Here is a 23,374-nt window from a genome sequence, read left to right as displayed (position 1 = left end):
TTTGTTTATTAAAGACATGTTTATTTTAAGTAGTAATAATAACAACTATCTGCTTAGATTGAAAAAAAATTAAAGTACAATGTGCAAGGTACGTGCTAAGATACTAGTATACATATAAAAGTACGGAGGAAGAAACATTTTATGGACAATATTGACCTTTACTTTTTTAGTAATACCGAAGTTATCATTCTCTTCAATTTATGTTTCTTTCTCCCACCTCCTCTTTCTCTTTAATTTATTGTCCCCTTTGGGGCCGTTTGTTTTTTGGGAATGCAGATGCCTAGAATTTTAGATATCTGACATCTTTAGATGGCCACATTTGTTGTTACCAAAGGATAGCTTAGGTTGTTTGGGGCCTCAAGAAATAACATTGAGATCTTGGGTTTAAGTTACATGGGACGCAACTTCCATCAAGTGATGACTCCTTGCATATGTACGGTTTTGCAGAATTTATTCATGAGAATGTTCTAAATTTATATAATGTTCCAAAAACGCCGTTACAAATATTCATATAAGTATATGTATTAATTTTTGTATGTTATTAGGTAGAATTCATGTTCATATAAAACTTTTTTAAAAGTAAATAATATTAAATATAAATTTCATTTCCAACTTTAATATTTTTTAAAAAATACAATTATATAATTAATATTATATGGGGTAAAATTCATTTATTATATTATCAAATTATATTCTTTTAAGAAGAAAAATATCAAAGGTAAGCTGATCATTAAAAAATGTTGCTTTAAAATTATGTATTTAATATAATAGATAGTATTCATAATAATTCAGTCCAAATATTAAAAGTAAATTGAAATATTATATAATTTAATTGAAATTTATTTTATAGTACATGTAATACATAAATACACTTAATTGCTTATTAGTCAATGAATATATTAATTTATTTAAACTATAAAATTACAAATAAAGCCAAAGAAATTTGATAAAAGAAAATATATGAAAAATAACGAATGGGTAAAAATGTCAACATAGGATGCCCTTTGACATGGGAATCATGGAAACCCATGTTTCAAAAGGACATCCAAATCGACTCGGTTGCCTTCCAAATGGGCATCCTAAAATACCCGGACATTGAGTATCTTACATTACAACAAAACAAATGTGGGAATCCAGATGCCCATCTCACGGGAATCGTAGATTCCCACTGTTTTTTGGGAATGTAGATGTCCGACATCTTCATATGCCTGAAATTTTAGATGTCCGGAATTATAGATGTCTGACATCTTCAGATGACCACATTTGTTTTGTAGGAAAATATATAACGATGTCTAGGAATATCTGGATAGTCACGTTTGTTTGCAGGATTGATTCATGGGAATGTTCTAAATTTATATAATGTTCCAAAAATGCCCTTACAAATATTTATATAATTTATACATCAATCTAATATAATTTGCATTTATATAATAGATTTGCTTAAAATTAATTTAATATTTTAGGGTTTTTTATATTAATGGCTTACTTGCATTAATTTTTGTATGTTAGTAGAATTCATATTAATATAAAGACTTTTCTAAAAATAATTAATATTGAATATAAATTTCATTTTCAACTTTATTATTTTTCTAAAAAAAATTATGTAATTAATGTTATATTTGGTGAAATTCATTTACTATATTATCAAATTATATTAATTTAAGAAGAAGGATATCAAAAGGTAAGCTCATCATTAAAAAATTTTAGTTTTAAAATTATGTATTTAAGATAATAGATATTATCTCTAATAAGTGATTCAAAATATTAAAAGTAAATTGAGATATTATATAATTTAATTGAAATTTATGTTATGTACGTGTAATACATAAATATACTTAATTGTTTATGAGTCAATAGTACATTAATTTATTTAAATTATAAAATTACAAATAAAACTAAAGAAATTTGATAAAAGAAAATATATGAAAAATAATGAAGGGGCAAAAACGTCAATATAGGATTGATTCATGGGAATGTTCTAAATTTATATAATGTTCCAAAAATGCCCATACAAATATTTATATAATTTATACATCAATCTAATATAATTTGCATTTATATAATAGATTTTCTTAAAATTAATTTAATATTTTAGTTTTTTTAGAATGTTCTAAAGTTATATAATGTTCAAAAAATACTCTTACGAATATTCACATAATTTATTGAATTAATCTAATATAATATGCATTTATATAATAGATTTTCTTAAAATTAATTTAACATTTTAGGTTTTTTTTATATTTATTCCATATATGTTTTACTTTTTTATGTTATTAGGTATAATTCATATTAATATAAGACTTTTTTTAAAAGTAATTAATTTTGAATATAAATTTTATTTTCAACTTTAATATTTTTTTAAAAAATACAATTATATAATTAATGTTATATGAACTATGAAGTAAAATTCTTTTACTATATTATCAAATTATATTCTTTTAAGAAGAAAATTATCAAAGGTAAACTGATCGTTAAAAAAAATGTTGCTTTAAAATTATGTATGTAAGATAATAGATATTATTCATAATAATTCATTCCAAATATTAAAAATAAATGGAGATATTATATAATTTAAATTTATTTTATATCTATAAGTAATACATAAATATACTTAATTGCTTATTAGTTAATGAGTATATTAACTTATTTAAACTGTAAAATTACAAATAAAACCAAAGAAGTTTGATAAAAGAAAGTATATGAAAAAATAACAAAGGGAGTAAAAATATCAAGATGCCCTCAACAGGGGAATCCTGGAAACTCATGTTTCAAAAGGGCATCCAAATTGACTCGGATGCCTTTCAAATGGGCATCCTAGGATACCCATACATCTCGAGATACCCGAGTATCATACATTACCACAAAACAAACGTGGGGATCTAAATGCCCGTCTTACGATAATCTTAGATTCCCACAAAACAAACGGCCCTTGGGTATTTAATATCACCCAATAACCCTTTGATGTCATAGTAAATTTGTTTGAATTTGTTGAACTTAGTTTTCAGCTGGTCATGAGTATATGGATATCTTTTACTCGCATTTGTTTTGTTTCTCATATCATTCCAACTTATTTTTGTAAATGTTGCAGTTGCCCAATTGCTTTATAACTTCTTCATCCATTAAATCAACAAATAGAGCTATATCCTTATCTCACTATGGTCCCTCACTTTTAACCCATCACCAATTTCAACATCATCAACACAATACTTTTTTTTTATCATTTTATTGACATCTAAAATATTATAAAGAATTAATAACAAAAAAATTATAATCATTTAGTAAGTATTTAAACAAGAACAAAGCTAAAATTGAAAATTATAATCATATCTTTTTAATTACAGGCCATGCAAATATGAAAGTACTTGGAAAAAGCAATCTAAGAAGCATCATAGACAAAGAAATAGATCCTCACCATGCTAGTATTTCAAGAATTGTCTGACTCAATAAATGTAAAATTCTGTTAGGCTATTGGTCTAACTTTCACACCCTGATATGTCATATATGAACTCAAGAATATAACAAAAAGGTCTTTCCCAACCAATTTTTTAGGCAATCTATTCGAAGCAGCATTTAACCTTATTTAAATTACATCCTACACTCGCTTGGACAAGCATCCTGAAAGGGTCAATCAACCCTCCTACCGTACTCAACTAGTGGAGTAGGATTGTTGTTTCTATAACATTATGCTCCTACGTAACTGCACTGTAGGTAGGTTCAATATCCAACTCAACTGCCATTATTTTCTTTTATTATTTATAATACCAAGACAAATTAACTTTGGAAAAAGCATAAGAAAACTTATGACTTTTTTTTACCATATTTTAGTAGGTAAACAAATATCATAAATTTTCTATTATTAGATTTTCTATGGATTGTGAATATTGTTAACTGTCTGTAACTTTGTACAAAATTTTGAACCTTGTTAGTATTATAACTTCTATAATCTTATCAAGTTTTATATAAAAATAAATAAACTCATCACAGAGTGGACTATCAAAGGGTAGCTAACTAAAATCAAAATGATTCATAGCCCAATAAGTTCATCACATAGTGGTTTAAAAATTACCAATAAGAAACGTCAAACTAAAGGATTGAGATAATTATGGACCAACTAAGGTCTTCCTAACATGAGATATTACAAGACATCAAATAACACTTGCAGCAAAAGTTGACACCAATTTCCCTTAGATCCTACTCCAATTACTTGGTTCACACATTTCGTTGAACAAGTGGTGGGCAATTCCATATTCACTCTTAACTCAAATGTTTGTGTTTGATAGAATGTAGAAGCATTTTATTCTTAAAAAGGCTAAAGCAAGTAATTGATATGGAATAACTATAAAGAAGACCTTCAAAAATTTTGGCGTAACTTGAAATAAAAAAGGAGATTTCAAAATATTTGTCCTAATTTTGAAGGATGGAGCGAGAGAAGGAAAGGAGAAGAAGGAGAAATGATGGTGAACCAACGGAGGAGAGAAACCAACGACATGAGAAGGACCAAGGAGATTTCCTGGAACTTAGGGAAGCCAAAGATAGAAAGAAAAAAAAAAAAGAATGGCAGAAATTACTTTTTGTAATTTCCACAACTTTTCCCCTTTTTTACACACGTTTTTTTTTTCAATTTAGAAATAAGAAATGAGATGGGTTGCCAAACAAATCTATTTCTAAAAATATGATAAACGGGAACAAGAAAAAGGAAACGAGAATGTTATCAAACGAGACCTAAATAAGTCTATGATTTCATTTAACAGGAAAAAAAAAATAGTGAAATGTATTATGGGAAATTGGGATATATGACCCATTTTCCAAATATATTTGTATTTTTAACCCCCCCTTGAAAACAACGTATTTGTGACCCCATCATTAGTAAATTTTGACCCTCCAAAATTTGGAAATCTTAAATTACCATATCACCGTCGATTTTTGAAAAACCTCAATGCAATCTCGGTTTCCTTACCACCTCGGCTCTCATCCTTCCCCTTCCTTCCTATCTCGGAAATAACCCATCCATCACTAATGCCATCCACTGCACGTTTCACACCCATCCATTGCCAACATCATCAGCGTTTTGAAGAAAATTTTAGACCTTCAACGAGGTTAGTTCACTCGAAACTTCAAGAAAATTTTCATTCTCTATTATTAGGGTTTTAATTTTCGGCACTATTTGAAGCAGCCAAGTTATTTTCAGTTGAATTTTGGGGTTTACAGGTATCATTTTGAAATATTGAAAATAGGGTTCTATCTCGGAGTTAATCCCAGATTGAATCCCAATGATTTTCGTTATGAGATTTAATTCATTTGACTCAAGCATCCAAGAGCAAGAAGGCAATAATTCAGCCATTATCCCAATTCGTCTCGAACCGGGATGAATGGAAGAATTGTTGCCTTCTTGATCCGAGATGATCTCGAAGGCAATATCTTTTTGCCATTCATCCCAGTTTGTGTCCCTGTCCGTTGCGAGCTGGGATGAACACCAGAATTATGTTGCCTTCTCATCTCAGATCAAGAAGGCCCCTTTCTGCTATTCATCCCGGATTGTGTCCCGGTCCGTCTCTGATCGGGATGAGTGGCAAAAAAGGATCTTCTTCCGAGTTGAAGACTTTTTTTATTCTTTATTGAAGTAGTCTTTATCTAATTTTCTAATTTTTCTTTGTTCAGGAGATGTGATGGATTTGAGATTTAAGATCAATCGTAATGATTGCTTTTCGACCTTGTTAACAAATCTTACCCATATAGAAAAAGCCATTGCCTGTGTTAAGGCCAGGTTAACTCAACCCAATTAAACATGTTTAAGCAAACATGTTTTGGTCCTATTTTGGACATGGACGTTGTATTAATGGTTTATTGATCCATCACCTATTGTTCAGAGAGGTTGAGGAGCCTAGACATGATGTCTTTAGCTTTGACTTGTTTGGGAATAGGGTGTCATTTAGCAAGCGAGAGTTTGACCTTATCACTGGGCTTAGACACATAATGAATAAGTTAGATGACGATATTCCTAACCAATTATTTAGAGTAAGATATTTTTAGGTAAGGTGATGGTTAAGTGTTCGAAGTTGGAGACTAATTTTATGGAACATACTTTTGACAACGACAAGGATGTTATCAAGGTTGCCATAGTTTACTTCGTCGAGCTTGCTATGATGGGTAAAGAGAGACAGCAACATATGGATACCAATCTCTTAGAGGTTGTAGAGTAGTGGAAGATGTTCTGAAATTACGATTGGAGTACAATGATTTTTTAAAGGACTTTTTGGAGCCTAAAGAACGCTCTAAAGGATAAACTAGCGGCATACCAATAGAAGATGATGAGAGACCTCTAACACGTCAAGACTTATAGTCTCTATGGGTTTTCGTATGCGTTTCAAGTTAACGAGGTTTAAGTCAACTATGTTGCACAATTATGTATTGATTATTTAAGTACATTCTTATATTAACTTGATGGGATTGCAGGTATGAGTGTACGAGAATATCTCGACGTTGAGTACACAATTAGCAATGAAGTTGGACGATGATGCCATTCCTCGACTTCTCAGATGGTCGTGCACTTATTCTCGCGAGTTTCGTGTGTTGGCTAGTGATGTATTTGAGAACACATAAGTAATGAATAGTGCTAATATGCTTAATATTTATTTTTCATGTGGACCTAACAATAGGTTTTATGCAGTCCAAGGTTAAAGTATAGTTCGAGTCGACGGATGTTGAACAACTACACATGAACCGTATCATGTATCCACCAAAAGCCCGCATCATATCCCCACCACGACTCGACGCCGATGCAACACCTAATATGTCTGATGTTCAAGCGCCTTCGGTTGTTGAAAGGGAAAACTAGAAAAAAAAGGAGGAAAGGACAAAAGGAAGAAGATTGGTGGGATCCGACAGAACAACATTTCTCAGGTCATCTTCCAGTGGTGGATGACCTAATGGATGATGTTGTGACCGATGAAGAAGGAAACAACGGGCGATTGCCAAAAAAGATAATGAAAAATAAGAAGTTCAAGAAGACGACCAGTAGACGATTGAGGAGGCTCGGTGATCGTGTTGGTGCTATTGAAGCCGCTCTAACAAGTATTGATTGTAGACATCATATTTCGTCCGGCTCAAATTCTTTTTCCATTTATTATTATTTTTATTTTATTTACTATTTATTTATTTATTTAATGGTTATTATTAAAAAAAAAATGAAGATAGCACTTATCATTATTTTAAGGTAAATTTTTTTAAAACAAATTTTGTTTTTAAAGAATTTGAATTTATTATTTTATCAAAAATGATTTTATTTTAAACAAAAGTGATGTGATCAAGAGATCCAAGAATCAATCTACGATAGTAAAGAGGAAGATAAAGATGAGAAGCCCCCTAAAAAGAGGATGGATTTCATGAAGAACAAGCCCATCGCACGCACATTGACTATTCAGCGCACCCTGCCATCAGGGGTTAACCTCACAAGGCGACACCGTCTGTGCGCGCAACATCACCTTCGCTCGCACGCCAATGCCCCATGCACGCTTAGGCGCCCGCGTGCCCTGCCGCCACTCGCTCATATACCTGCGCACGTCGTACGCTTGCTAGCACCCCTGTAGCCCATGCCGCTCGTTCTGCCGCCCATGCCGCCTGTTTAGCACCCTACCGCTCAACGTCCATGCCGCCCTCGTGCCAGTGCCTGCCCCAGCGCCCATACGCGCGCCCTAGTGCCAGCGCTTGCCCCCAGTGCCTGTCATATGCCAACACCCCTGCCCAGCGCCATGCGCGTACACCCACCTGCTAGCCCAGCCACCTACGCGCTCTAAGCCCAACATCCCTTGACTCCTCCCAAATAAGGAATATATTTCCTTATGATTTTGGTTTATTCTTGGGAAATTTGATTTAGGATTTACTTTTGATTTATTGTTTTATTTATCAAAATTTAAATTTCATCTTTAGGCAAGTTTTAGACATTTTAAGAATTTATTAATTTTAATTTTCTTTTTAATTTTGTTATTTTCCTTAAGAGGCCAAGGGTCTTGGCCTATATATAGGCATGTTCCCCTCCATTGTAACACACCCTTGCATTATTGAAGTTTAATAGAATTGAGAGTGCGCTCACCCCTTGCCTCGTGCAAACCCCTTCTCAAATTTCGAATCCCTTTGTGTGGTTGAACTTAGGCCTTCGTATTTGAACCCCTCGGAGCATGCTTGTCTGGTTGGTCATCAAACTTGTGGAGTGTTTCCGGCCTCAAGCATAGTGAGTCATCTGTCTGCTCAAGGTAACGACTGCAAAGGTAATCCCTCTAACCTTGGCCTTTCAGGTTGAACCATCTCTATGATTGGATTCAAGTGGCTTGTAGCTTGAGTAGCTCAATACGCTTGGGTTTTCGCGTATCAAAAAGGATTTGTTAAAGCCCACCAACGTGACACTTTCTTCTTGATGCTCTTCCCTTCTTTTCTCTAATTTACTTTCTTTAGCATAGGTGATCATTGGTTTTTTTAGTATTTAAGATAAGGTTTCACAACACAGATAATACAGTATAGAGGGCACACAGAGATAACAGAGTAAAGGAAAAGGAAAATTTGAAACAAAAATATTTTCCTTCCTTGGTAAAAAACTCACTTTTATTTTGTTTTCTTAAACACCAAAAGCTTCTTCTTCTTCTTCCTTTTCCTTCTTCTCTCTCTAAAAAAACCCACCATATTACCTTTTACTTTTACTTTTATTTTTTTATTTCATTCTTTATCTAAAACCCATCATCTTCATCCCTCTCCAGCCTTTTTGCCTCTCTAACAAAGTCCTCTTCCTCCTTCTTACTCATTTTTTTTCACCCACGAATAGGTGGCAGCGTAACTTTCTTCCTCCGGCGACGGCGCACCATCTTCGGTGACCTCCATTTCGACGACTCCATGACAACGGTGAGCAGGTCCAGCGACCCCATGGCAGCGGCACGATCAGTGAGCCAATGACAAACTCGTTCCGATCTACACCTCCATGACCCCAACAACAAATCTGGTGACACCCTGAACTCCAGCAGATTCAGTGGCATCCTAAGCGAGCGGCATCAACTACTTCTAGCAGCATCTTCCAGATCAGTTTTCGTTGACCCATGATATTCCGACGACCTCCGTTAAAACTACCTAGGTGAGAAGGTGAGTTTGAAATGAGAAAGAAGAAAACTTTTGTTTTAAGCAAAAATATGTTCTTTAAAAATAGAAGAAGAGAAAACATTTTAGAAGGAAACCTTTTTAAATAAAAAATATATTTTGGGGATGAAAGTTTTTTTTTTTTTTTAATAAAGAACAGCATTGTTTTGGAAAGAAAGTTCTGGTTAATGAAGAAAATGTTTTTTTATCGAAAAGAACAGATTTTTTTTAAGGAAAATAACAAATTTTGATAACATAAGTTTTTTTTTAATTTCAAAATAAAAGGATTTTGCTTTTTTTTTTCTTTCCTTTTCAAAGTTGAATTTTGAAAAGCATTTGTTTTATATTTTAAACTATGTTTTTAAAGTGCAATTAGTTAGTAAAAAGTTTTATCTTAAAATAAAAGATTTTTTTAAATAAATGTTTTTTTTTGTTTGTAATAAGTTTCTTTTGGAAAATGATAAAAGATTTTGCTTTAATTTTAAATAAATGTCTTTAAATTAGTAAATTTTTAAAAAGGAAAAATCTTTTTTAAGGAGAATCATAAAAATAAATTTTTTTTTTTGAAAAGTAAATGGAAGGTTTTAAAGTAGAGAAAATTAAAAGATTTATTTTATCTTAAGTTTTGTTTAAGATAAAATAAATTTCAAATTGCAAAGTAGTAAAAAGGTTTGATTTTTAAGATAAAAGATTTAGTTTAGATAGATTTTTTTTTTAACAAAATTTGAAAATAAAAAGTTTGTATTTTAAAAAGTAAAAGAGCTTCAGTTTTGTTATTCATGACCCAAGTTCTAGTCCTCGCGTGCCTTAAAATAATTTTTTTAATTTATCATTGTTTTTTTACTAAATAATTATTTCGAAAACTTCAATGACAGAAATTGGAACGTTCCAATATTTCCGAAGTGATAAAATTTTTATAATGCCATTCATGCCACTCATAATTATTAGTTCACATTTTATAATAAATATGAAGCAATAGAGTATGAGACATTTAAATAAAAACACAAAATAATTTCTTTTTGGACCAATTAAAATAATAAGATACTTTTGACAAAATATGGTATCGTTTTTTAACGGGTATCATAGGGTTCTAACACCTTCCATATGCTCAATCGACTCCCAAACCAACAATTTGTTTTTCGTAGACCTTGTTTTTTTTTTAATAGATGACCAATGTCAGCTTGTAGATGATTGGTGGTGATTCCAAACCATTATCTCGAAAGAGACCTTTCAGGAGATGACGTCGATCGCTCCGTGTGGTGATGACGTTGCAATAGCTTGACGACTCCACTGGGGACCCAAGGGAGTCAAGCCATTATTTTTGTCATTTGTTATCCTCTTATATTTCTTTTCGTCTCGCTTAGTTTTTTTTATTTTATTTTATGTTGTATTATTTTAATTATTTCATTGTATTATGATTTTATTTTGCATCATCATGCATCTCACACACATTCACAAGCCTCTTACTCGAGCTTTACCTTTTAGGATTAGATCGGAGACTTAGTAGTGTGACCTTCGTAGAATTTCGGTTCCCATGCAGGCGCATGAAATTCTCCACTCAAGTTGATTATACTGCGAAAACGTATGGAAGATTTGAGGGCCATTATCCTACAGGATGCATTAGAACATAACTTCACGCTCATATAAATTGCATTTTATTTTTGTTGTGTTGTATGTTGTATGTCATAATCAATAAAATGAGATCATTTTGGAGTTTTAATCCTAAGGTTTTAAATTTAACCACTTTTTTTTTTTAAAAAAGGAAAATATAAAAACATTTACCTTTTATTTACTCCTATTTGTTCATTAATTATTATTATTTTTTCAACATGCATCCACATCATATTTATTTTACTTTTTTTTAGTCACATATTTAGCCTACTTTAAGTGAATTTAGAAGTGTTGTTTTTCAAATGGATTTGAAACGTCCCTATGTAGGCTCACCAAAGACTTTCAAATTCATTCATTTTTGATTCAAAACTTAGGAGTTAAGCCTTAACTTTAGAATTAAATGTCAGGCCTATTCATGTCTCTCTCTTAAGGTGAATTAGATAATATATATCTTTTTCATGCATCATTTCATATGTCTATATATATATATATATATATATATATATATATATATATGTATATTTTAAATAAAAAGAAGCGATATTTTTCGCAGGAATTGTTTCATATAATCATTTAAAATTTCCCGTAATTTGTGATCTAAAATTTGTATCACATCGTCTCATGCATATCAATTTCTATCTTAAAAATAATAATAAAATCTATGCATTCTCCATTACATCATCAACACGAACTCTTAGAAAAAATAGCTCAACAACCACCTATTTACCATTCTTTATATACAAGGTACATAAAGCAACATAGCATGGAAGAATTGAATGTTGAGCAAAAGAAAATTAGAGGCGAAATCCACGAATAGGTCATGGAAGAATTGAATGTTGAGCTAAACAAGATGAGAGACGAGTTCCAAGAACATGTCGTGGAGATGCATAATGTTGAGCTAAAGAAGATGAGACAAGACATCAATAAGATTCAAGGGCAAACCACGGAGATTTTCAATGTCTTAAAGAATATTGTTACAGTTGGGGTATTTCTCAACCAAACAATTTAATGGAAACTCATAATAATTCATCGTCAATGGTAGATCCGCTTCTTTGTCAACGAACAAAGGGCTTCCACCAACATAATTCATCACATGATGCTCAACTTCCAAGAAATGCCAACAAGCTCCTACAATCTGTTAGGCTGAAATTACATTCTAAGATGGACAAACATCAAAGGACTCAAATAATTTACAAGGTAAAAGTAAAGAGAATGTGACTGATCGAAAAAAAAAGTGTAGTGAAAGAATATGCTCAAAGTTGGAAAGAAGCAACTGATCATGTGTTAGTGCCTCCAATTGATAAAGAGTCGAAAGTTCGATTAGTCCCTAAAAAGAATAGTGGCTCTACTAAGAAGACATATAAAGTTTGGGTAGTAATTTAGAAGCACAAGGGGAAGCACCAACAAGGATCTATGGTATACAATCCTTCTATAGTATCTATAAACTCATTGGCTCTATAGTATGGTCCACAACTAAGATTGCCAACATTACCAGACAATCATGGTAGTCGGAGACAACTAAAGCGAGAGATCTTTTATCCGATCTCAATATCTTATATTGAGCTATTATCTCAATTATTTCATAGTCATTTATTAGCTCCGGTACTCGTAGAACCATTGCAACCGCCTTATCCAAAGTGGTACGACGCGCAAGTCCGCTATGATTACCATGCAGGAGCTGTAGGTCATTCAACCGAGAACTATACTTCACTCAAGCATAAAGTGCAGGTTCTAATGAAGGCATGATGGCTCATATTTTCAAAGGAAGACGGTCCACATATGACGTACTAGAATCATGAGTTTACAAAACTATGAAAATCATTGTAGATGTAATATTTTCCCGTTATCAATAAAGCATATTTCTTCTTTGAAGTCAACTTTGAGATTGCTAAGATTGAAGGATAGCGAACAACTCATAGCATGCTAATGTTAAAACGTCAATGAAGTTTATTCATCCATGATTTAGCTAAGTACTTGTAAAAAAGAATGTGAGTATATGGAAATTAAGCTATGTTTCTTAAAAAAAAAAATTAAAGTCATACATTCATTTATGCATCACTCATATCATATCATTTGTTGAAAAACAAAAAAAAATATTTTCTTTGAAAAGGCTCTTGATAAAAAAGGGAATTACATGTTTTGAGATTTTTTCAAATTTAATATGGTCTACTCTGAACATTCTTGTTAGTTGAGATCTTAACAAGAATCATAAACCAACTATACTAAGTCATTTGGAGGAAAAAAAAACTAAAAAAACAAATGAAATGAAAAAATGTGAAAAAAAAATATGAAAAAAAAGCAAAAGAGAAAAGGAAATGAATGCCTTGAATGTTCTCAATGAGATAGAATGATTATCAAGTCTCAACCATTTTACTCTCTTTGAAAGATATTATTCCAATCTTCGTTGTCAAGTCAACTCAAAGCAAGATTATCTTGGCCTTCCCATTTCTTCTCATGTGCTAACATGAGAAGAAATAGGAAGAAAGTTCCAGTGCCAGTGCCTTCAATTGATAAAGAGTCGAAAGTTCAATCAGTTCTTAAAAAGAATAGTAGCTCTACTAAGAAGACATATAAAGTCCAGACAGTAATTTCGAAGCGCAAGGGGAAACACCAACAAGGATCCGTGCTATACAATCCTTCTACAGTACATATAAACTTGTTGGCTCTGCAGTATGACCCACAACTAAGATTGCCAACATTACCACACAGTCATAGTAGTCAGAGACAACTAAAGCGAGAGAGCTTTTATCCGATCCCAATATCTTATACCGAGCTGTAATCCCAATTATTTCAAAGTCATTTATTAGCTCCGTTACCCGTAGAAACGTTGCAATCACCTTATCCAAAATGGTACGACCCGCAAGTCTGTTGTGATTACCATGCAGAGTTGTAGGTCATTCAATTGAGAACTATATTTTACTCAAGCATAAGGTGCAGGATCTAATGAAGGCAGGATGGCTAAGATTTTCAAAGGAAGACGGTCCACACATGAAGCACTGGAATAATGAGTTTACAAAACTATGAAAATCAATGTGGATCTAATATTTTCCCATTATCAATAAAGTCTATTTCTTCTTTGAAGTCACCTTCAAGATTGCTAAGATCGAAAGATAGTGAACGACTCATATCTTGCTAATGTTAAAACGACAATGAAGTTTTATTCATCCATGATTTAGCTAAGACTTGTAAAAAAGACGAGTATGTGGAAATTGAGCTATTTTTCTTTTTAAAAAAATTAAAGTCATACATTCATTCATGCATCACTCATATCATATCATTGGGTAAAAAACAAAAACAAAAAAAATGTTTTCTTTGAAAAGGCTCTTTATAAAAAAGAAAATTACATGTTTTGAGTTTTTTTTCAAATTTAATATGGTATACTCTGATCATTCTTATTAGTTGAGACCTTAACAAGGATCATAAACTAACTATAGTAGGTCATTGGAGGAAACAAAAAAAAAAGTAAAAAAAAATATGAAAAAATGTGAAAAAAATATTAAAAAAAAAACAAAAGAGAAAAGGAAATGAATGCCTCCAATGTTCTGAATGAGATAGAAAGATTATCAAGTTTCAACCATTTTACTCTCTTTGAAAGATATTCTTCTAAGCTTCGTTGTCGAGTAAACTCAAAGCAACTTTGTCTTGGCCTTCCTATTTCTTCTCATGTGCTAACTAGCAACCCACCAAATTTCATACTGAGTAAGGATGTCTTTTAAGGTGAGAATCCCAAACAGCACTGTAAAATCTTGAGCCTAGCCCGCTTTGAACCTAACCTATGTTGAGCCTAGCCTATCGATATATGGTAAATATGGTCAACATTGAGAGTTGACCATTTATTGGAAAAAAAATTAAAAAAAAAAATCTTTTGCTCAGTCCGTCACATACAATTTTTGTGATGAATATCCATATTTGCTTACTTACCATAAAAGCCTTTTACTAAGACTGAGGATAGTAGTTTTGAGAATTGAGAAGTTAGCGACCTGACAAATAGTCTCAAGATCTCAGTCTCCTTTGACGAGTTTCGCTTGAGAACAACTTCATCATGATACTGAAGCAGCAACAACAAAGAAATAATTTGAAGCAATGGTCAGGATTGTAAAAGGTGACGTACGCATGATCAACGTTTTATATATGATTGCACCATATTTTGCTTGTAAAAAAAGTTTGTCTTGCCATATATATATATAATATATATAAGAAAAAAAGAAGGAAGAAAGCAAAAATATATATCTATATATATACAAAATGTCTAAGACCATGAAAATTCTTTAGTTCAATGACTGGGGCAATCAACATAGATAAAAAATAGCAGCTTCAAAAGCTTTAAGATCCTCTTTAAAAATTTTCAAACTGGGCCAAAGTCGAGCATTACTACATCGGGACAAAGTTGCTACTACTACATCATTTATACAAATACCAAGTTCAGATTGAGAAGATGACAGTTCTTGCGCAGAAAACCTCTCGATCCTTCACGCTCACAAAGTGGATTGTAGCAACATTCCTATGTTTTGAAGTTGATGACTACAAAGAGAGCCTCTACATTTTAAATGTGAACTGCAAGAATATTTTTGCGAAGAATAACAATTTGAAGCTAAAGGTGAAAAAGAGGATTTTTATAAAAAAGCTCGACCTAAACTCAAAGAATTTACACGAGATGAAATTTTGGAAAATTATGCAACCAATTCTCAAAGTTACTTATCCAAAGAATTTGGATCATTTTTTTACTCTTCTATTCACTTGATCATACTCTCTTACCAATCTCATTGTTCAAGAGATTTAACAAAATATCCACGTACACTTATTTTCATTTCTTTGGAAGTCCAATGACTTTTATTCATCGTTAAGCTTAATGATTTTCATTCTCACTTGTTTATAAAACAATATCCATTTTCTTGTATCCAGCATTCTTGTCAATTACAAGACTGAGGTTATGAAGCAGTTTAATCGATCAAGATGTACAATGTTATGAGTTACCTTTGATTGTTCTCTAAACTGACACATGAGATACATCGAAAAAAGAAACTCCCACCAAACTTGACATGGTTGAGAAATCACTCTGATGCACATATCTTCTATCAAGTGAAGAATTCATCTAAAAAGAAGGGGGAAAAGAAAAAGAAAAAAAATGAAAAAAAAGAGTAGACATGTTTCATCCCATGTCAACATTATTTTTTTTTCATTTGATTCTTTGCTAAATATTTTCTAATAATAAGGATGAGAGTAGACAAAGGACGATACCTTTACTAGATATGGAAAAATATTTTTGTTCTCTCAATCATATTTTCACAAATCATGCATTCACATCACTTGCATATATATTCTTCAAAAAATAAATCGTTTTCATATAATAGTTAAATATTGAAAATATGAATATCATGCATTCATCTAGTGCTAGCATATGCACTATCCATTTGGACTTACATTCATTATTTGTGCTAAAGTAATATGGATATCATGCATAAATATACATTGTGAATATATAGTCACATTCCATTATTTGAGCTAAAACAAAAATGAGTATCATGCATACATATTGCATCCATATAGCTTTCAGTAGGCATATACATTATTGCATCATGTATTGATGATCAATTTCGTTGGTTAAATTACATAAAAAACAGATTATAAACTGTCACACATTGTCAAGTGATAAAAAAATAAATCGATAATAAAATGGAGTATCATTTGTCATTCATGACATTGGGGCAGTGGACATTTGTAGATCATCATTCTTGTAAACATCAGTACTACATACTATCGTTGGAAGTTCGCATTCGCATGAACACGTGGTTTTCGTTAGTCTCACCGTCATGCGTCAAGTGCACAATCTCATGCATTTAGGCAAGTTTAGAAGGATTTTTAAACGCTGCACTTAGGTCAATAACTTCTTAATAAATCAAATAATTTCGTTTTTTTTTTCGGGAAATTGCATTTTAATCTGTTGGAGGTGGTTTTCTAACTCACACGTGGCACATCCTTATTCAAAGAGAAAAACATGCGTGGCTTTAAGTCTATGAAGCCAACTTTTATCACCTTGGTATTTCGACTGTCTATCGAGCCAACGCCCGTTATGGCCAAGTCGACCAAGATCTCATTTGGTACCGTTCCCATTCTTTGTTTGAACCGACCTAGCACTACAAGAAAAAATGGATACGATAGCTCACGAAAAACGCTATAAAAGACTTTTTATAGCGTTTTTTGAGAGTCGTGACAGCCCATGCTATTAAAAGTCCATGACTTTTGATAGCATTTTACAAGAGCTATAATTAACGCTATAATAAATGAAGAAGTTATAGCAAATTTATGTTGCTATGTTTACATGTAATAGCGTTTTCGTTTAACGCTATTATATGTTTACATAGCTATTTTTTTTTGTGCTATCTTAAATCTATAATAGCCATTTTTTTGCGCTATCATTCAGTATATAACACTACCAACATAAACTTGTAATAGCTTTTTTGTGGCGCTATTAAATATTTATTATATCTCATATGTTGTGCTATCTTAAGCTTATAATTTCTGTTTATTTATGCTATTATATTGTACATATAGCTTTTATATTACATTATTATATTGCTATAATTATTATGGTCCACTGTTTTATAGCGTTTAGTTTTTTCTATGTAAACGTTCCACAATTCGATCAAATTGACTTAAGAACTTGTTTGTAGTTGAATACACATACAAAAATATTGTATGAAACAATTAAATATCTTATCATATATTTTTCTAAATGAAGTTTTTAGAATTCATTACACCAAAAAAGTATACAAAGTTACATAAATTCACCAAAATAAATTTCCTACAAATTTGCCTCATATTTCTTTAATAAGTCAACTCGAACTATAACTACATGTGGTCTTATAGCAACATGATTAACAATAGTAGCTGGATAATTGAAAAACCAACGTCCTTCTACAAACATCTCTTTTGAGTAAATACAATAAAGCATGTCGTCGAGTCAATTCTCAACCAAATTCCATCAAGGCTGCAATATGCATCAAAATATTATAAAATACAAAAAATTATGAATCTTCTAACACACCCCAACCAATAAAAAACAAAAAAAGCAAGTCTTCAAGTCAATTCTCAACAAAATTCCACCAAGTTTAACTAAATTAAAGTTTATTTGTGTCATCTAAGTAGAAAAAAATCTGCTCATTTCCTTCTTAGCAATTAAACAATAGAAAAGCTTTTCATTTAGGAGGTAAAAGAATGCAGAGCAACTAAAAAGTAAGGAGACCAACAAAAATTTGCAACAGAAGCTCCTATATTATCATTCTATTCTTTTCTGATGTATTCTATAGTTATCCAATATTAAAGCCTCTACAACACTAACTAAGCATGTGAGAATAAGTTATGCTTTTAATGCCAACAACATAAATGCAAAGAGAATAATAATTCAGCAAAAAAAAAAATGGTCACCATCAACCTAAGAAAAACAATTATTTGTTGAAAACTAAATGTTTGCTAATCTCTCTTGAGAAATTTAAAATAAACTAACCAATTGACAAATCTCTAATATTAGGCAGCATTTGTGACTACGCTACTGCAAAAATAAATAAATAAATAAAAAAAACAAAAGAATTTAAGTAATTTCCCCTTACAACAGTATAAAGGAAATATCCAAGCACAATCAAACAATCCACAACAAAAATGGAAAAGAAAATTTATGAATTTTTAAGTACTAAAATTGTCAACCCCTTTGCATTATAAAGAAAACAAAACAAAACCATGAAGAGGGAAATTAAATGGTAAGAAGTAATATCATGACTAGAATCTCAATGGTGATAGCAGAATTCAAACCTGTTACACCTCCACCTCATTAAAATAGCCAATGACATATACAGAATCGATACCCTACAGAGTCAATGCCAATTCAACTTTCCATGTATGGCAAACCTACTATTTTTTCCCTTTAGTTGCCTCAATTATCTCCTTTACATAGCAATTTACTAACATGACATGACACTGACCTATACATGCAGATGGAGGACATCAGCTCATGGCTTCTTCCTTAAATCAGGTACAATTTGGAGATTAGATGGAGTTTGACCAAAGTTCTTTCCTTAAATCAGGTATAGTTTGGAGATGAGGTTGAGTTTGACCAAAGTAGGCAATTTATCTTCTGTGGCACGTTGTTGTACCAGTACCTTTTTTCAAATATTTAGAAAAAAACAATTAAATAGAAATCATGCAATTGGAACAAGTCAAATATAATCAAAATTAATGTACTGTGTCAGAGATTTTGTTAATATCAATTATCCTCTCATAGGAAATGTTAAAGAAAAACCTTCACTGTAGTAAAAACCTTCCCAAAAATGAGATCAATCAACTCATGCAAATATGTTGATACAAACTCACCCTCAGGAGCTCTTCGATGTTGGTGAATAAAATCAATCGGGTTTTAAGCCTAAAGGGGGAGTCTCACATAATCTGGTATGTTGAAACAAATCAAAACAAGGAACTTAACTAGCTTAATAATAATCAATGACAAGTAGACTCACTAGATTACTAAGATTCTCCTTAATTGGGTTGTGCCATATACAATTGAGTTTTCATTTGTTAATATCTGAGGAAGGTAAAAAAAGCTCCGAAACTTGCAAGAAATAAATAATACCGTTTTATTGGATAACGTCATCACTGCTTACTCAAGTCTTTGTAAATGATAAGAGTAGATGAGTTTTTAAAAAAGATCAATAATAACGTAGCATGCACTCAGAAAGAATGGTCATACTTAAAAAACTTACTAATTCTTTTGACGTCACTCATATCTTCCAGAACCCTATTCGAAGTACCAGCCATATCTGAGAATAACCGATCTACATGATCGAATTTGCGACCTTGCAACTGAGAATCGAGAGAGTTGTAAATTGTCAAACTATAAAAAAATAATACTAATAATAAATACAACACCTGCAAAAGAAATAAGCAAAATTCATATCCAACTATTTTGATAGAGAGGTATAGACTACAAACTAGAACTTCAAGAAAGATGACTTGACGAGCTCAGAGTATGGAAAAATTGTAGGGAAAAAGACAGTGCATTACAAATTAGTAAGACAAAACGAATGGAAAAACAAAGCTGTAAATGAATTAAACAAAATGAGTTAAAAAATTTCAATGCTAATCTTTTCTGAATACCATCACAATTCCAACTTAGTCTCGTACTTTGCAAATATCATAGAATTTCAAATTTGATAAATTTTCTCTACCAGATTTACAGAAATGTTCAATGAATCAACAATAAGAATAAAAATAAGATAGTTTCAACAAGTTATTTGTAATGATGAAAATAGCATAAAAGGCTCAAACACTTTTCAGGGAAGAGTAAAATTAGGGAAAAAAAACAGAGAGAATGAGTCATGTAGAAGCTCTTATTCCTCATATTTTACCATCCACTTATAACAAATAATTAAATTAATAATATTATTCCCTAATTGTTAACAACTTTCTAAGTTTCTTAAAAAGAAAAAATAAAGTATTATCACAGTTCCTTATGTTAAAAATAAAAAACTAAGAACCTGAGATAATGTAATATATGTGTTAAATAAAATCTAATTGCGTGGTAAACGTCCAAAAATCTATCTAGTGTTACCCTGAGAACTTTGAAGATAATAAAATAACATTGGACTCTTATGATTTACTGCTTCATGAATCGATACTTGTAGTTGCACAAACAGTTCTTTATTTTGACTGCCTTTTATTCATATCTAAAATTTTCTTCTCAAATATATTTTGTCTTGTTCTTCAAGCTTAATCCTTGTCTGTTCTTATCTTTCGGGTAAAAAGTGATTATAAGACCGAGGATAATGATTTTGAGAATTGGAAAGTTAACAACCTAAGAAATAGTCTCAAGATATCAAGCTTCATTAATGAGTTTTGCTTGGGAATGATTTTATCATGATACTGAAGCAGCATCGGTAAAGAAATCATTTGGAACAATGGTTAAGATTGCAAAAGACACACATGATAGACTTTTTTTTATGTGATTGCACCTTATTTTGTCTGTAAATAATATGTTTGGCCCAAAAACAAAAAAGGAAAAAGAAAAAGATAAAAAAAAAGATAAACAAATATATATATATATATATGAAGTGTCCAAGGTCATGACAATTCTTTAGTTCAATGATTGGGATATCAACGTAGGTCAACAGTAGCAATTTCAAAGGCTTCAAGATCCTCTTTACAAATTTTCAAACTGGGCAAAGTCAAGTAATGCTACATCAGAGCAAAATTGTAACTACATTATACAAAACTTTGAAACAAAGACCGTCTTCACACTGAGAAGGTCTCATTTCTCTCACAGGAAATCTTTCGATTTCAGGAGGTCCTTTACTGCACAAAGTGGGCTATCATACAACAATTGCATAGAAAACTACACTTTGAAGTTGAAGGATGGAAAGAGAGGTCATTTACATTCAAGAAGTGGATTCCCGTGAAGAACTACACTTCGGAGCTAAGGCTAAAAAGACAGTTTTTTATATTCAAAAGTGCAACAACATTTCCGTGAAGAATAATATGTGGCTAGAAAGATGATTTTTATCAAAGATCTTGAGCTAAACTCAAATAATGGGTGAGGTAAATGAGATGAACTCTAGAGGAGTTTACGCAACCAATTCTCAAAGTTATTTGTCGAAAGAAATTGGAGCATTGCTAATCTTCTATTCATTTGATTATAATCTCTTACCCAAAGCTTCAATAAAAAAAATATTCAATCTCCGTTCCAAAGATTTGACAAAATATCTATGAACTATTGGTTTCCTTTTCTTTAAAAAGGAAGCTTGCTGACGTTTATTCTTCGTCAAACGTTATAGCAAAATCATGATTTCCATCCTCCTTTGTTCATAAAGCAACATCCATTTTCTTGTATCCATCATTCTTGTCAATTATAAAGCCGAGGTTATGAAGTAGTTTAATAAATCAAGATGTATAATGTTATGAGTTACCTTTGATTGTTCTCTAAAATGACATATGTGTTACCTCTACAAAAGAAACTCACCAAGCCTGATATGGTTGAGAAATTACCTTGATGTATATATCTTTTATCAAGTTAAAACATTCATTAAAAAATAATAATAATAAAAATAATAAAAAAGTTGACAAGTTTCCTCCAATATTAACACTATTGTTGTTCTTTGCTAAATATTTACTAATAAGAGGGATGAGAGTAGACAAAAGATAATATCTTTGCTTAAAAAATTTTGAAAGATTTCTTATTCTCTCAACCATATTTTTACAAATCATGCATTCACATAACTTGCATATATATTCTTCAAAAAATAAATTGTTTTCACATCATGGTTAGATTATGAAAAATTAAGTATCATGCATTGTCCATTCATAATCACATTTCATTGTCCAAACAAAAATTAGTATCATGCATAAATGTTGCATTCTAACTTTTAGTAGGTATATACATTATTGCATCATGCATTGAAGATCAAATTCATTGGTTAAGCTAAATAAAAAACGGATCATATGTTGTCAAACATTGTCAAGTGATAAAAATAAATGCAAAATAAAATGGAGCATCATTTGTCATTCATGACATTAGGGCAATACACATTTGTAGATGCACTCATACATCATAAGATAATTGCGCCAGAGGTCACGTAGCAGCTTCCCATGGAGCCTACTGCAGATCTCTTTAGCTTTTACTCGGACATTAGAGTTAGAGCTAGTTGATAGGCCACACTCAATTGTTAGCGACAATGTACCTAGTCTTCATTAGTTGTTTCTGGTAGGAGCTCTTTCGTTTACAAGGGGACGTAATTTAATATGAGTACAACTTTCCACTACCTATGATGAATTGGTTTAGTCTGACCTTTTGCTTAGATATCAGACTCCCGCTACGATAAAAACTGCATACTGTCATTGGAAGTTCGCATTCGCATGAACACGTGGTTTTTGTTAGTCTTATTGTCATGCGTCAAGTGCATATCTCACGTATTTAAGCAAGTTTAGGAGGATTTCTAACCTCACTCAAGTCAAATAACTTCAGCTTTGTTTCGGGAAACTACATTATCTGTTGGATTCACACATGACACATCCTTATCGGAAAGGGAAAAAAATGTGACTTTAAGTCTGTAAAGCCAAGTTTTATCTCTTCGATATTTCGACTGTCTACCAAGTCGACGCCCGTTATGGTCGAGCTGACCAAGATCTTCTTTGGTCTCGTTCCCATTCTTTGTTTGACCTAGATGTGTCTTACTCAGCCACATATTCCGACAAACTCCATGACAGCAGGCCATGATTCACGCTTACCTTAAACAGCCGTTGAGGCCCTGTCGGGAGTCGTGTCATAGATCTTGCCTACATATAGAAACCATTTGCTTCTATCGTAGGTACGCGAACATTGTATTTTCTCTCGAAGACAGCTCGATTTCTTCTTGACTTGGGCATCAGAGTGTTTTCTGTTGCAGGTTTCCAGCTCAACACGTTTCAGCTCATCCTCAAAGTCATCCTTCCTTCCGAGCTGAACTCGAAAACTTGGTCATTTTTGTAATCAAACATTTATCTTTCGTTTAAATTGAACCCGATCAAAGATCGTGGTCGAAGCCTGTGTCAAGCCAGGTCCGTTGCCTTTCAATTTCCTATTGGTTAAATCGAACCTGATCCAAGTCGAGGTCAAAGCCTATGTTAA

Source organism: Momordica charantia, assembly GCF_013281855.1.
Source record: "Momordica charantia cultivar OHB3-1 chromosome 3 unlocalized genomic scaffold, Mcharantia_2.0 BLBB01000003.1, whole genome shotgun sequence".
Taxonomy (NCBI): Eukaryota; Viridiplantae; Streptophyta; class Magnoliopsida; order Cucurbitales; family Cucurbitaceae; genus Momordica; species Momordica charantia.
This window is presented reverse-complemented; position numbering follows the sequence as displayed.